The sequence below is a fragment of the Candoia aspera genome, chromosome 6, assembly GCF_035149785.1.
Source record: "Candoia aspera isolate rCanAsp1 chromosome 6, rCanAsp1.hap2, whole genome shotgun sequence".
In the NCBI taxonomy this organism is placed as follows: domain Eukaryota; kingdom Metazoa; phylum Chordata; class Lepidosauria; order Squamata; family Boidae; genus Candoia; species Candoia aspera.
Window position 1 is genome coordinate 2,379,401 of NC_086158.1, and position 13,440 is coordinate 2,392,840.

Below are 13,440 nucleotides of genomic sequence, written 5' to 3' on the forward strand. Positions count from 1 at the left end.
GTCCTACATAGTGGCTGTTACAGTCCTTGCACTGTATGCTGTAGATAATTCCTATTTTTTCTTCTTGGGCTATTGGGTCTTTTGGGTTACTTAAGTTGTTTTGAAGAGTTTTAGTTGGTTTGATCAGAAACATCTCAGAAACTACCAACAGACTGTTACAACCGCATGGCATCACCATAGGACATAAACCTACTAAAACTCTTCAAAACAGATTTAGGGTTAGGGCTAGAATTCTCACACTGGGGAGAATGTTGCCTAGTCTGGCAATGAAACATCTGCAAGGAAACAGCAAGGCTCAGAGAGCACCCAGGACTCCCCACTTCTGCCTTCCTCCCATCCTGGCCACAGAATGGTTCCTGTTATGATCACATAATACAGGCTGGGATGTACAGTTCAATTATTTGGACATACAGGTAGTCCTCGACTTATGACTATTCATTTAATGGCCATTTGAAGTTAGGACAGTGCTGAAAAAAGTTACTTGTGACTGGTCCTCGCACTTATGACCATCACAGCATCCCTGCGGGTACATGATCAAAATTCAAGTGCTTAGCAACCAGCATGTATTTACGGCAGTTGCGGCATCCCGGGGTCACATGATTGACATTTGCAACCTTCCCAGGGGACTTCCAACAAGCAAAGTCAATGGGGGAAGCTGGATTCACTTAACGACTGTGTCATTTGCTTAATGACCACGGTGATTTGCTTAACAACTGCAGCAAAAAAGGTCATAAAATAGGGTGCAACTCACTTAACAGCCGCATCGATTAGCGATGGAAGTTCCAGTCCCAATTGTGGTCGTAAGTTGAGGACTACCTAAATGCAAGCGATGATACCCTAGTAAACCAGGTTACTGAATTAACCCTTTTTCTGACTTTGGCAACACAAGGAACCACGACATGACAAATGGGCAGGATTTGATACTGGGCTCCTGTTAAGCATCTGAGCACAGCCAGGGAGAGGAAGGGGGAAACTCAGTGGCTGCATTCACACAGTGAACCACATCAAGTCAAAACCCAGCAGCTGCATTTGCGTGATGTGCTAAGCTTGGTGAGCACTGACCTTCCTTGGGTTTCTGGCGGTTCAGCGTGTTGTGGAAATCCAGCTGGGGAATTCTGGGAGTTGAAGTCCACCCGTCTTAAAGTTGCCTGGGTTGAGAAACACTGGCTGAAGCTATCACAAACCAGAATATGATGATCATTTATAGCATTTATATCTCATTTTTATTCTGAGAGCTCAAGGCTGCACCCAGGAGCGTCCCTTCTAATTTTATTTCCACAACACCATGCCTGTCAGTAGGCGCAGTAGTTTAGCGGGAGGCCAAAATCTGCAGGAAGGCAGGCGTGGCATCACAATCAAAATCTAGCAGGCCGAACTTGGATTGTGATGTTCTCCCCCTTGCAGATTTTGATGGGCTACTGTGGACATCCTGGAAGTAGTTGGGCTGTTTAGGGTTCCCTTTGCATTCACTCAGCCAGATTTTGCAGTTAGCGTGTCAGTGCAGCCCAGCTGCCTTAAAACATCTTTGTCAGCTTTTTTGAGCAATAGGCTAATGTTCTCCTTGGAAACTGACACAGACCATCCTGGTTTATCCATTCACTTCAGGTCTCTGGGGCCCCTGGCCTTTATCAGCAAAAGAGAATTAACCTTTAATCCAGTGCTTTTATCTAAAAATCTCCAGAGCAGAGGGAGAAGAAAGGGAGAAGAATGTAGGGCCATTATATAGCCACCAAGGATCTGCCTTCCAGCATGAACCCCACCTTCTCACCAGCCATGACACAAGGAGAATGTCCTTGCTGCGTTGCATCCAGTCTGCCCCAGCTTGTGGTTTCCAGGAAGAGGTGGAGATGTATTTCCATAAAGCAAGAAGACTGTGAAGACAGCAGGATTGCTTGTTCCTAAATTAATGGCAATGTAGGATTGTGCAAAAGGTTGTGCACAGGTTCCCTGGACTGGGAAAATGTAAGGCAAAAGTATAGAAGTGGGAAGACCTAGCTTGGCCATAAGACCTGTGAAAGGCATCTGAGGGTCCTTCTCAACCACAACTTATGAGCCAGCAGCGTGATGCAACTGCTAAAAAGGCCAATGCTATCTTGAGCTGCAGGAAGAAGGGCCTAGAGTCCAGGACCCAGGAAACCATGGATCCCCTCTACTCGATAGTCAGGATAGCAGGGCAAGTGGCCCAGGTGCTGGCTGAGTTTATTCAACGTACTGCAGTTCAACAAATACACACACTGAGCTTTGCATTTCAAAAAAATTGGAATAATCTTATTTGTGTGAGTCCACAAGCATGCGTCTGTGTAAAAATGCGAGTTCCGTTTGCCACTTTTGGCTGCCCAGTGGGCTTCTAAATCACCAAGATACTTCTTAAAGCCGTACCACATCCACAAGATGGAGCCGTGAAGCATAACCCAAGTGTAGATCATTTCTTTAAAAAAAAAGAAGGGAAGTAATTCCCCATTGCAAATTTGTCTGGCATCAGTACAAGTTAGACAGCCAAATGAACAAATGAGTGGGTTGTTGGCTATGAAATATTGTGTTTTCCCTTAATCCTCTGCCTCTGGAAAGAAGTCCCAACACAGGGGCATTTGAGGGAGGGTAGAAAAAGTGGGCAGCACAAACAGGGCCAAATGTTTGGCATATTTCTTCCATTCAATTTACATTTATAATTTTGTTCTTCCTGCAATCTAGATGTTCCCCAAAGGGGGATAAATGGCTTGCAAATAATACGAACAAGAAAAGAAATAACAAGGAAACTTAGCCCCGCCCTCAGAACCAAAACAACTGTCCGCCTTTCCATCCATGAACACCCCAGGGAAAAGCAGTCACGAGACCCACCATCATGATCAGCTGCCCACACGATCAAACCCCCAAGGCTTTCCTAAACAAGACTGGGGCTGGCCTGCCTTTAAGTGGAGGGCTGTTCCAAAGGGCAGGGGCAGGATCAGGAAAAGCTTGCTGTTGTGTTATCTGACAATGACCATCCTGTCAGCCTTGCGAAGTAGTCCAGACAAAAAGCACGCTCAGGAGTACTACTTCTATCTTTATTGTAAGGTTACATTAAGAGAATCTTGCAAGTCCGAAAGTACATCTCTCCCCCGTTGTCTTTACAACCCAAGAAGGGAGGGTCCCTTCTGAGATGTTTCCCATGCCCCCATTCCTGCTGCAGGCTCAGCTGCCTCTTGCCTCTCTGTTGCCTAGTCTGCAGCTCTTCCTCCTGTCTCCCAAGGTCATTCCCACATACCATAACAGTTTTAGATTGGGAGATGCCAAAAGAAGGGCCTGAAAGAAGAAAGAGAGAGAGAGGGAAAAAAAACTTGGGGCCACTTCTTGGTTACTTCCAGGCAGATTCTGTTCTCATCATCAGCCAAGCTGAACTTGGAGCTTCCACCTGAGCTGGGCTTGGCTGCCTCTTATCTGTCTGTTGCCTAGTCTGCAGCTCTTCCTCCTGTCTCCCAAAGTCATTCCCACATACCGTTACACGCCCCTCCAAGATGGGACATGAGAGCTGCTCTGCTTGGTGGACAAGTAGGAGAAGACCATCCCACAGGTTTCCACTGTCAAACCACACTGGGCTTTAACAGTGACAACCAGCCCCTCTAATTGCCCCCGGAAGGGGCAGCTCTCTCAATAGCTGAGTCACACAAATGGTGCCCAGGGCTGTGGGCACTAAAATTGCATATCCAAAAGCAATACTGTTGCAATGGTGCAAGGCGGTCTTCTGCTCCCCGTCCTCGTGGGGCTGCTGCATCCTCCCTCAGTTATGGCTTGCCAACAGCCCTGCAGAATTGTGCTCCACACTTTCTGCTTAACCAGCTGATGGCCATGAAAATGCTGGTTTTTGCTTCCAGTTAAACAGCTGCTGTTTAATTTTTAGAAATGTGGTGGTTTATAAATGCAGCATAAATGGTTATACCATTATAATTATAAATGAGATTATAAATGTAGTGTAAACCAAATTTACACACCATCCAAAAAGACAATAAAAAAGCTAAGAAGGAAACAAAAGGATCAGAACGCATCCCCTCCAGCAGCCGACACTCAGAGAAGCAGGGATCATCACCAGACAAGCAATCAGGCAGAAAACAACACCCCAATCAAGGAACTGCCAAGGAGACAAAGAATCAAGCAGACTGGCCTTTCTTAAGCAAAAGACCACGCGGAGACGAGGAGATTGTCTCTTGTGTTTATTAACTGCTAGAGTAGACAGGAAATCCTACCAAACTGAAGGAGCGTGGGAAACCCTGTCAGAGAAACCCCCAAACTCAAGGCGGGTCTGCTCTGGGTTTCTTTGAAGGACAGTTCAAAGCCTCTAAACTACGCATGCATTTTCCCCCCTGGATAGGGGCCCCCTCCTGCTCACCATCCGTACTCATAACACAGACAAACAATCAAGCGGAAAACAACACCCCAATCAAGGAACTGCCAAGGAGAAAACCCCACCCCCACCAACACTGGCAGGGCAAGCTGCTGTATATAAACAGGGAGGAAACCCCACCCTCCCTCGCACTGACGATGTGACCTCGTTGGGCCATGCAATGTCTGCAAGCCAACATCAAGCTCAGGGAGCACCAAGGACTCCACAATCCAACCCTGAGCTGCAGATAGTCTCTTCTACTGCAGCCTTAGAATTGGCAATGAAGATATCAAAATGGTGGCAAGCTTCTGCTTTTCAGGATCAACCGCCAGCAGCAAAGGAACCAGACGTCAATAAATATGCTGCAGATGAGCACTTGGTAGAGCAGCTGTGAAGATCTTAGAGAAGAGATTCAGACACCGTGATGAATCTCCACCTACAAAGATCAGAAGTGTGCAAGCCTGGCTAGTCTCTGTGATTTGGCTCTGTGGAAGCCAAAGTTGGACTTTGAAGAGGCAGGAGGGGAAGAGCATTGATGCCTTTGAACTTTGATGTTGGAGAAGGTGCCTGAGATGACCATGGACAGCCAAGAACACAAACTGATGGATCATCGAACAAATCAGCCCAGAGGTCTCACTCAAGGCAAAATGACCAGGCTCATTTCATCCTCCTTCAGACACATTATGCGAAGATCCGGCTCTCCGGAGAAAGCTCTGGTGCTGGGAAAGCTAGAAGGAAAGAGAAGAAGAGGACGACCAGCACCAAGGTCATCCAGGAGTTACAGTGGTGAAGGGTGCACCATTGGAAGACCAGAAAGTTCGGGGACAGACGCTCCTGGAGAAAAACTATGTGGTTACTAAGATAGGCACCATCTTGATGCATATAATCAGGCGACCAGTCAATCAATGCAAAGACACAACCCTCTGGAGAAGGCTCTGACACTGGGAAAGGTGGAAAGAAGAAGAACAGGAGGACCAGCAAGTCTGTGGACAGACTCAATGACTCAGATCCATCTCTAGTCCCGGCGATGCCTTTAAAATTCATTGTTCACTGTAGCATCAACCCCTGTTTTAATGTAAAGGTTCAGGCCTTCATTTCCTCTGCACTAAGTTGCTTGGGCAAAGAACCTATTTCCCACTGCTTTGTTGTACATCAGTGTTTCTCAACCTTGGCAACTTCAAGAGGTCTGGACTTCAACGCCCAGAATTCCCCAGCCAGATGCTGGGGAACTCTGGGCGTTGAAGTCCAGACCTCTTAAAGTTGCCAAGGTTGAGAAACACTGCTGTAGACGATGTCCATTCTGTGACAGTCCTGAGTGTATCAATGTGCCATGCGTGTATCTGTGGGTGTGCCTCCCCAAAATGTCCTGCTGCCCATATGCTGGGAGTCTTTCAGTCTTCCAGAAGGGCATTGCTTTGTTTTTCTTGAAAGGAGACGACGAGAGCGGCCCAGACTGAAGCTTGTAATGAACAGCCTTCTGTGAAATTTCTTCAGTCCTGGAAAAGCCCTAACGTTACCTCTCCCAGCTTGGCAGGAACCTAGTTGAACAGGAACAACTGCAGGCTGCAGTCGCTGATGCTCAGGGATGCAGCCTGCAACGATCTGATTGTGCAAAAAGGGTTTTTTATTTTTTTATTCTTCTGCTTTATCACCCCAGGCCATCGCTCAGCGCATATTGATTCCTAGACAACTATTAACTAGAAATGACCTTAGTGGCTGAAAAACACCTGGCAAGACATTATACAAAGGTGGAAGCTGCTGCAGCCCAACAATGCTCCCCTTTGCTCCCAGCCGTAAACAAGAACCAGGTAGTTTTCCACCAGAAGCGTTGAGTCGTCTCAGCCAGGTGACGTGGGGCTGGTACCAGGGGCATCCGAGGCAGACGGTGGGAACTGTCTTGCCCCGAGGGGGTGGTAGGGACATTATCTAAGCCCTCCAAGCTTTTTCTCCTCCGGTCCAAACCAGAATTTGGTTTCAGAGCTGTTCTGCACCAGCGTAGCCTTTTCAATATGATTGATTGATTGATTTTATGCCGTCAAATGGGGATCAAATACACTGACATGCCACAAATTCCAAGCGTACACAGCTGGTGTCACTGCAAGCAGATGCCCATGTCCAGTTTTGCAGCCAAGCAGTTTTGCCGTGCAAAAATCAGGGCAGGAGGAAACGGAGATCGTCGCCAAGGCCACATTGGAACAGGCGAGCCCACTGTTCACTGATAGATAAACCATTTTGGTGGGGTTTTGCACATGCTTGTGCGCCAGGGATTAAAAGATGCGGTGCCCAGAGTTGAAATCTCCCCAAACAGCTTAATGCAGGGTTTCTCAACCGTGGCAACTTTAAGATGTGTGGACTTCAACTCCCAGAATTCCCCAGCCAGCATGACCCAGCTGGCACAGACGTTGTGCTTTGGGAGGGAGTAAATTCTGGCTGTACGACTTCTGCCCTGGCATTTCAGGGAGAAAAAACAAACAAAAAGGATATGAATCATTCTGCCTTTCTTGTCTGCCTCTGAGTGTGCTTTCCCTCTGACTGTGCAAACTCCTGCGGACTCCTGTTCCTTTCTTTCGAGCAACAGAAAAGAGAAGCGCTGATTCACGGCTTCCTGCATTTCGAGGCATTTCGGCAGCCTGGAAATTTCTTTGGCGAAAGAACGCAAAGCAGAGAAGGTGGGGAGGGGGGTGTCAGGTGAGGATCCACTGAAGTAATCCTAAATTGAGAGTTGGTTTCCCTGGGCCCCCCAAGCATCTGTGGGCTGCTGGAATTCCCTGGACCCGACCCAACCAGGTATATCTTCCATGTCCTTTAGCAAAGCTACACTTGAGTTTAGCCTGTGGTGTGCCCGTATCTGCTGGAATGTTAACCATCTAAAGCAGTGTTTGTCAACCTTGGCAGCTTTCAGATGTGTGGACTTCCAGAATTCCCCAGCCAGCATAGCTCTCTTTGCATAGCACTCTCTTGGCAAGGCATGGAAAAGTGCACAAGGGCTGGTTTTCTGATTTTACTTATACCAGTGTTTCTCAACCTTGGCAACTTAAGATGTCTGGACTTCAACTCCCAGAATTCCCCAGCCAGCATGGCTGGCTGGGGGATTCTGGGAGTTGAAGTCCACACATCTGAAAGCTGCCAAGGTTCACAAACACTCACCTAAAGCCTCATTTCAGGACCCCCACCCCCATGATAGCTGTCCCCATAGGATGTGCTATCCCAGACAAACTGAGCGTGTAATGTGGTGGGCCCACAACTCAAAACCCAAGCCCCCAACCTGTCTTAGCTGAGACCAAAAGGTTGTATGAATGGAGCCAACTCCAGTTCAGTCCCCTACATTCCAGCATAGTCCTACGCATGCAAGTTTCCATCTTTTATTTCTCTGTTCTTGGGTGTTTCCAGAAAAAAAAGCACCTTGGACAACCAAGCTCTGAACTCTAGAAGCCAAGTGGTCCAATACATCTGGAGAGGTCGCTGAGAGAAGATGATGGTTTGTCATCAGGCAGATCTGGGAGGGGAGGAAAGATGCCCTTTGAGTGCCTCCTGAGATGCCTCTTCAAGACATGGGAAACTTCTGCTGCTGGGGAAAATCAAATATCCAATATCTATCCCTCTCTTGGAAGATATTGCTGTGGCCTTTGGATGATTTCTGGTAGAGAGCAGAATGCTGCAGCAGGAAGCAACACTGGTTAACTTTGTCTAGGCCTAAAAGCTAAGCAGTTGTTGGATGGGAGACCACTCAGTAATCCCAGGAGTTCAGACTAGTTTGGGACGTTAAAAAAATTCCAGAAAAAGGCAACGGCGAATGACCTGTTGTGTCCAAGAAGACAGCATGGAGTTAGGCTTGATTCCTAGAGGACTTCCCTTAGGAGAGAATTGGGAAGGGATCCACCCACCAAAAATGGTTCCACCCATTCCAAACACCAACATGAGCTAGCAGCTGTGTTCAGACGGCGTGTTTAACCAAGGCGGCACCAAGACACTGAACATGATTAGTGTGGTTAGTTTGCGGCTTAGCCTGTTGCAGGATCCCAGGCTGGATGGTTGGATCATTTACAACCCAAAATATTGTGCAAATCTGGAAAGTGAGTAAATTCGGCAGATGGTTTAAGTGTATTGTGTGAACACTGGAAGGGGGTGGCGGTGGGCCTGTGTGTGAAAGGAGGTGGAACAGTATTGCTCACATGGGCCACACTGAGAGCTCCTGGTGAAAAGGCAGTACAGGTACTCCTCACTTAATGACCACAGCTGGGACCGGAATTTTGGTTGCTATGTGAAGTGGCCATTAAGATAATCCGACCTGATCTTACAACCTTTTTCGCAACAGTCATTAAGCGAATGACCGCAGGCATTAAGCATACCATGTGGTCATTAAGCAAATCATGCATTTCCCCATTGATTTTGCTTGCCAGAAGCCAGCCGGGAAGGTCAAAAATGGTGATCACGTGACCACGGGATGCTGCGACGGTCATAAATGCAAACTGGTTGCCAAGCGCCCAAATCGTGGTCACGTGACCATGGGGATACTATGGTAGTCGTAAGCGTGAGGACTGGTTGCAAGCAGTTTTTTCAGCACCATCGTAAGTCTGAACCATCACTAAACAAATGGTTGTTAAGTGAGGACTACCTGTAGGTAATCAAAGTAATCAATTAGTAATAAGTCTGCCCAGGACTATTTCTAATTTAGCTTGTGCTCCACAGCTTACTGAGAATGTTCCAGGGGTGTCCTCAGGGTGTGGCTAAAACAATCAAAACGGTGGCCCCATTGGGGCAATTGAAGCTTTACCATGGCTGCCATCTTGACTTTTTTGACCACATCCTGCTGCTTGTACAGCTGCTTTCCAGATCTTTCTCTGTTTTTATGTCAACAGCCCAAACCAAGAAAGTTCCTCTAAGATTTCAGGGAAGGAAGAGGGGGGAACCCCCCCTCCCCTCATGACACCCCCTACCCTGTGGCATTGCACATTTTGGGTCCTGGAAAGCCACACTACGCAACACTGTGCCACTGTCCCTGATCATCATGGAGACGCTGACCGCAGTGCAGGAAGCGAGGAAAGACGGCCAGAAGCAATCTTGCACCACCAGCCGCAGCGCTGACATGTCCCCGGAGTCTCCAGGGCCAGTCCCAGCCGCCCTGCGCACACTTTGCAGTGCGCAGGAAGCAACAGCCTCTTGCTTAACTTGGTGTGAGCGCACAAACAAGCTCTGTGGCGTTTCCCCGGGGACTGTGACTTAGCCTTGCCACATCCACCCAGTTGGGCAATCAGTGCGGGGGGGGTGGGTGTCTGGAAGGTGTGGGCCCCCCAGCCAGATTCTTGGAAGGTGCCTGGTTCATATCGGGAAACCTCCCAAGCAGGGTCACTTCCGTGCTGTGGCAGCGCATGGAAAGAAGCTACTGAGATCAGATTAGTCGCCTTCCCATGCTGAACACCTATCCCTGGTTAGGTCTTCTTGTGGTTCATCATGCTGAGAGAAGCTCCTGGGTTAGTTTCTGAACTTGGTTAGGTTAGTCGGTGTAACCCCACAGAACGGATCGCTTTCCTGGCCAGGTTACAAAATCAGGAGGAAGCCAGGAGCGCCCTTGGCGACTCACCGATTTTATTACAAGAAAGCTTCTGCCTTGGAATAAAATCGGTGAGTCTCCAGAGGCGCGACCAGATTCCTCCTGACTTTGTGCCACATAGACTAACATGGGTCTCTTCCCACCACTGCCGCATTAAGTGTGCTGTGTGCATGCAACATGAATTACAGAAATCCAGAAAATGGGTTAATTTAATATTCAGGTTTAGCGTGTTGTGTGAAAGCAGCACTTGCTTCTGCCCTGCCTGCTCTGGCTCCCACCCACTTTTTCCTAACAGCTGAAGGTGAAGAGTTGTGGAGAAAGTGGAAGCTTGCACACTCCTGTGCCCCACTGCCGTGAGTTCTAAGCGGAGTGTTGCCCTGCTATGACGTTCGCTGGTATTGTCTCTGACGCTTCATTCACACACACACACACACACAAACACACACACGGATGCTCTGGCATCTCTCTTCATGGCCACAACTCCAGTCATCATCCTGGATATGTTCACACAACCTGTGGCGAATGACTTTTGAACCGGGACCTTTAACTACATATTATATTAAGGTTGGTTAGTTTTAATCTTAATTTCTTTGGTTTGTTGGGGCAGAACAAACCCACGCCCTTTGGGTAAGCTGCATTCACACAGCACACTCGACCTGGTGACCACACATTAACCATTTTCTGGGTTCACACAACACCATGAGCCTGAAGCTAACCAAACAGGCTAAACTGCACACACATGCCAAGCCACAGAACCCAAACCACCCAATCATGGTTAATCCTCAGCAAATCAGCAGAACGTGAGAATGCATCTGCTAGGTCTTTACCTCACCTATTTAAGCGGGTTGTATGGAGAGAGCCCCTTCCCCCCGTCTGCCGAAACAGCCATTTAGGGGGCAGCAGGCCCCGTTTCTGATGAGCGCCATTTTGTAGGGTGCCCGTAACAGCCTCTCAATGTTTGAAATGGGTCTGTCATTGGCTCTAAAAGTTTGGAGCCCCGTGTTCATAAGCTGGCTTTATACAAGCTCCCTTATTCATCCATTTTGAGGGGCTCCATCAATCCATGAAACCCCAGGTCAGCAAGACAGGCTGGGTTCACACAACATGCTAAACCTCAAAACAAGTCAAGATGCTCTAACCATGTTTTGAGGCACCAGTGCAGCTGCTGGGTCTGCCCTTGTCCTGCTTGAGCGTGTGGTGCGAACCCAGGCCGTGGAGTGGTGACCTTCTAAAAAGTGCCAGTTTGTGGTGCCTGTACACCTTCTTGGTCCCCTGGACATTGGCTTTGTTTCCCCTCCCTCCCATCGCATACCTTGAGCTTTGGATCAAATGGGTTTTTGGGGTGATCACAAACCCTCCGGTGGCACCTGCATGCTGGAGAGGCGCCTTGGCACCCCTGGGTTGGCACGAACGCCGTCAGACAAAGCTGTCAACAACGACTTTTGGAGAATGAAATCATTGGGGTGCGTGGGTGTGGGTGTGTGATCTGCTGCCCTCTAAGGAGGAAACGCATGAGGATGGAGATGCTCTGCAAACACGCAGGACTCACAGAGGAAACAGAAGTGCGAAGGCTTTCAGCTCCAGGGCAACTCAGGAAATGTTAACGGCATCTCTGTGCATGTTGTGTCTATGTGTGCGTGAGTCTTTTCCTTCTGCAAAACAGGGAGGTTTGAACCCTGCAATAAGCAACAGCACCAACTCACAAAAGAGACCACAGCGCTGCAAAGTGACGTTCTCACATTTTGGCTTTCACAAAAGCCACTCGGAGCCCACGGACGTCAACGTTCCCTGTCTCTCTTTTTGTGTCTGTTTTTTGTTCTTTTTTTTACTCTTAATCATTTTTTAAATTAATTGTTTAAAGAGGGACAGAGAGAAAGCAAACAAGTGAAAAGAAAAAAAGAAAAGAATCTGAACAGTGTAGTGCTCAGTTTGATGAAAAGTTAGCTATAAAAAACACAACTTGTTAAATTATTTTTAACCATAAGGGAAAGGATTTTAGAGATCTTTTGAACCTCTGGGCCGAGTGACAGGGCCTCAGCTATTTTGTTATTTAAAGATACCATTAAAAAAATAGGAGAAAGGAAGGAAAAACTGCTAGAAGATAATAGGTAAATATTTGGTTTCTAACTTCCCCTTTGTTGTACTCCAGCTGGTATACAATATTTATAAACATTTAACGATTTCATGCATTTCTGATTTCAGTTCTTCGGTCAGTTCTTTTTCCCCTTAAAAACCATACTTTACATGCTTAAATTTGCCTTGCTGTGGAATATGTAATATATATAGAAAGAAGCCATTCTGCCTGCTTTAAAAAATGTGGTTTAATTTCAAATTTGCTATCTAAAAGTCACTGAATAGGGCTGTGTATTTCTTTCCAGTACTTTTGAGGTTTTTTTACATGCCCACCACATATGGTAAAATGTTCCTTCTGTGTCGTGGCATTTCCAGCATTTATTACGATATGATTTGTCTTTCTTGGCAATGATTGATGGAGCTGTAGACCATCTATAAAACATTTTATGGCACTTTTCTCTAAAGTTTTAATTTGGGGTGAATTTTATGGATTTGTTCCATAAAATTGTTGTGTGGTGACTGTTTCTATAAAGTTTTGCATCCATTTTTTATTTGTTCTGTCTCTGTGTCCTATCTAAGTAATGGTTTACACCACTGTTTTTCAGCCTTAGCAACTTCAAGATGTGTGGACTTCAACTCCCAGAATAGAATAGTGTTTCTCAACCTCAGTAACTTTAATATGGGTGGACTTCAACTCCCAGAATTCCCCAGCCAGCATGGCTGGCTGGGGAATTCTGGGAGTTGATGTCATGAGTACTGAGGGCGAGCAGGAGGGGGCCCCTATCCAGGGGGGAAAACGCATGCGTAGCACTGAGGAATTAAGCGGCCATTCAGAGAGACACAGATCAGGCCCGCCTTAACCTTTGGGGTTTATCTGTCTGGGTTTTTCCCACGCTTCTTCAGTTTGTTGGGATTTTCTGTCTAATGTAGCAGCAATAAAGCACTAGAGACCTACTTCTTGTCTCGGCGTGGTTCCTGGCTGTTAGGACAGTTGAAGTCCACCCATCTGAAAGTTGCTGAGGTTGAGAAACACTGGAATAGAGAGTTGGGAAGCCCAGATGGCCTTCACTTGACTCACAAAGCTGAGCAGAGTCAGCTCAGCTGGTTAGTTTTATTTGTTTGTTTGTTTGTTTATTATTCAAATTTAATTACCGCCCATCTCCCCCAAAAGAGGGACTCTGGGCGGTTTACAATAAAATCAAACAATAATCATAAAGGTTAAAATCTCATAAAAATCAAACACATTACAATTATCAAATGCAATAAATAAATATAAAATCCAAGAGGCTATAAAATTCCAAGCTGGTGGGAGGGCCTCTAGGGTGCGAGCCACCCCCAAGAATGGTTGCCCGCTTTCCCACCCCAGGTGAGACGGCAGAACCAGGTCTTCAGGGCCTTCCGGAAGGTCGGGAGTGAAGGGGCCTGCCTCACCTCCAGGCAAGATGTTCCAGAGGGCGGG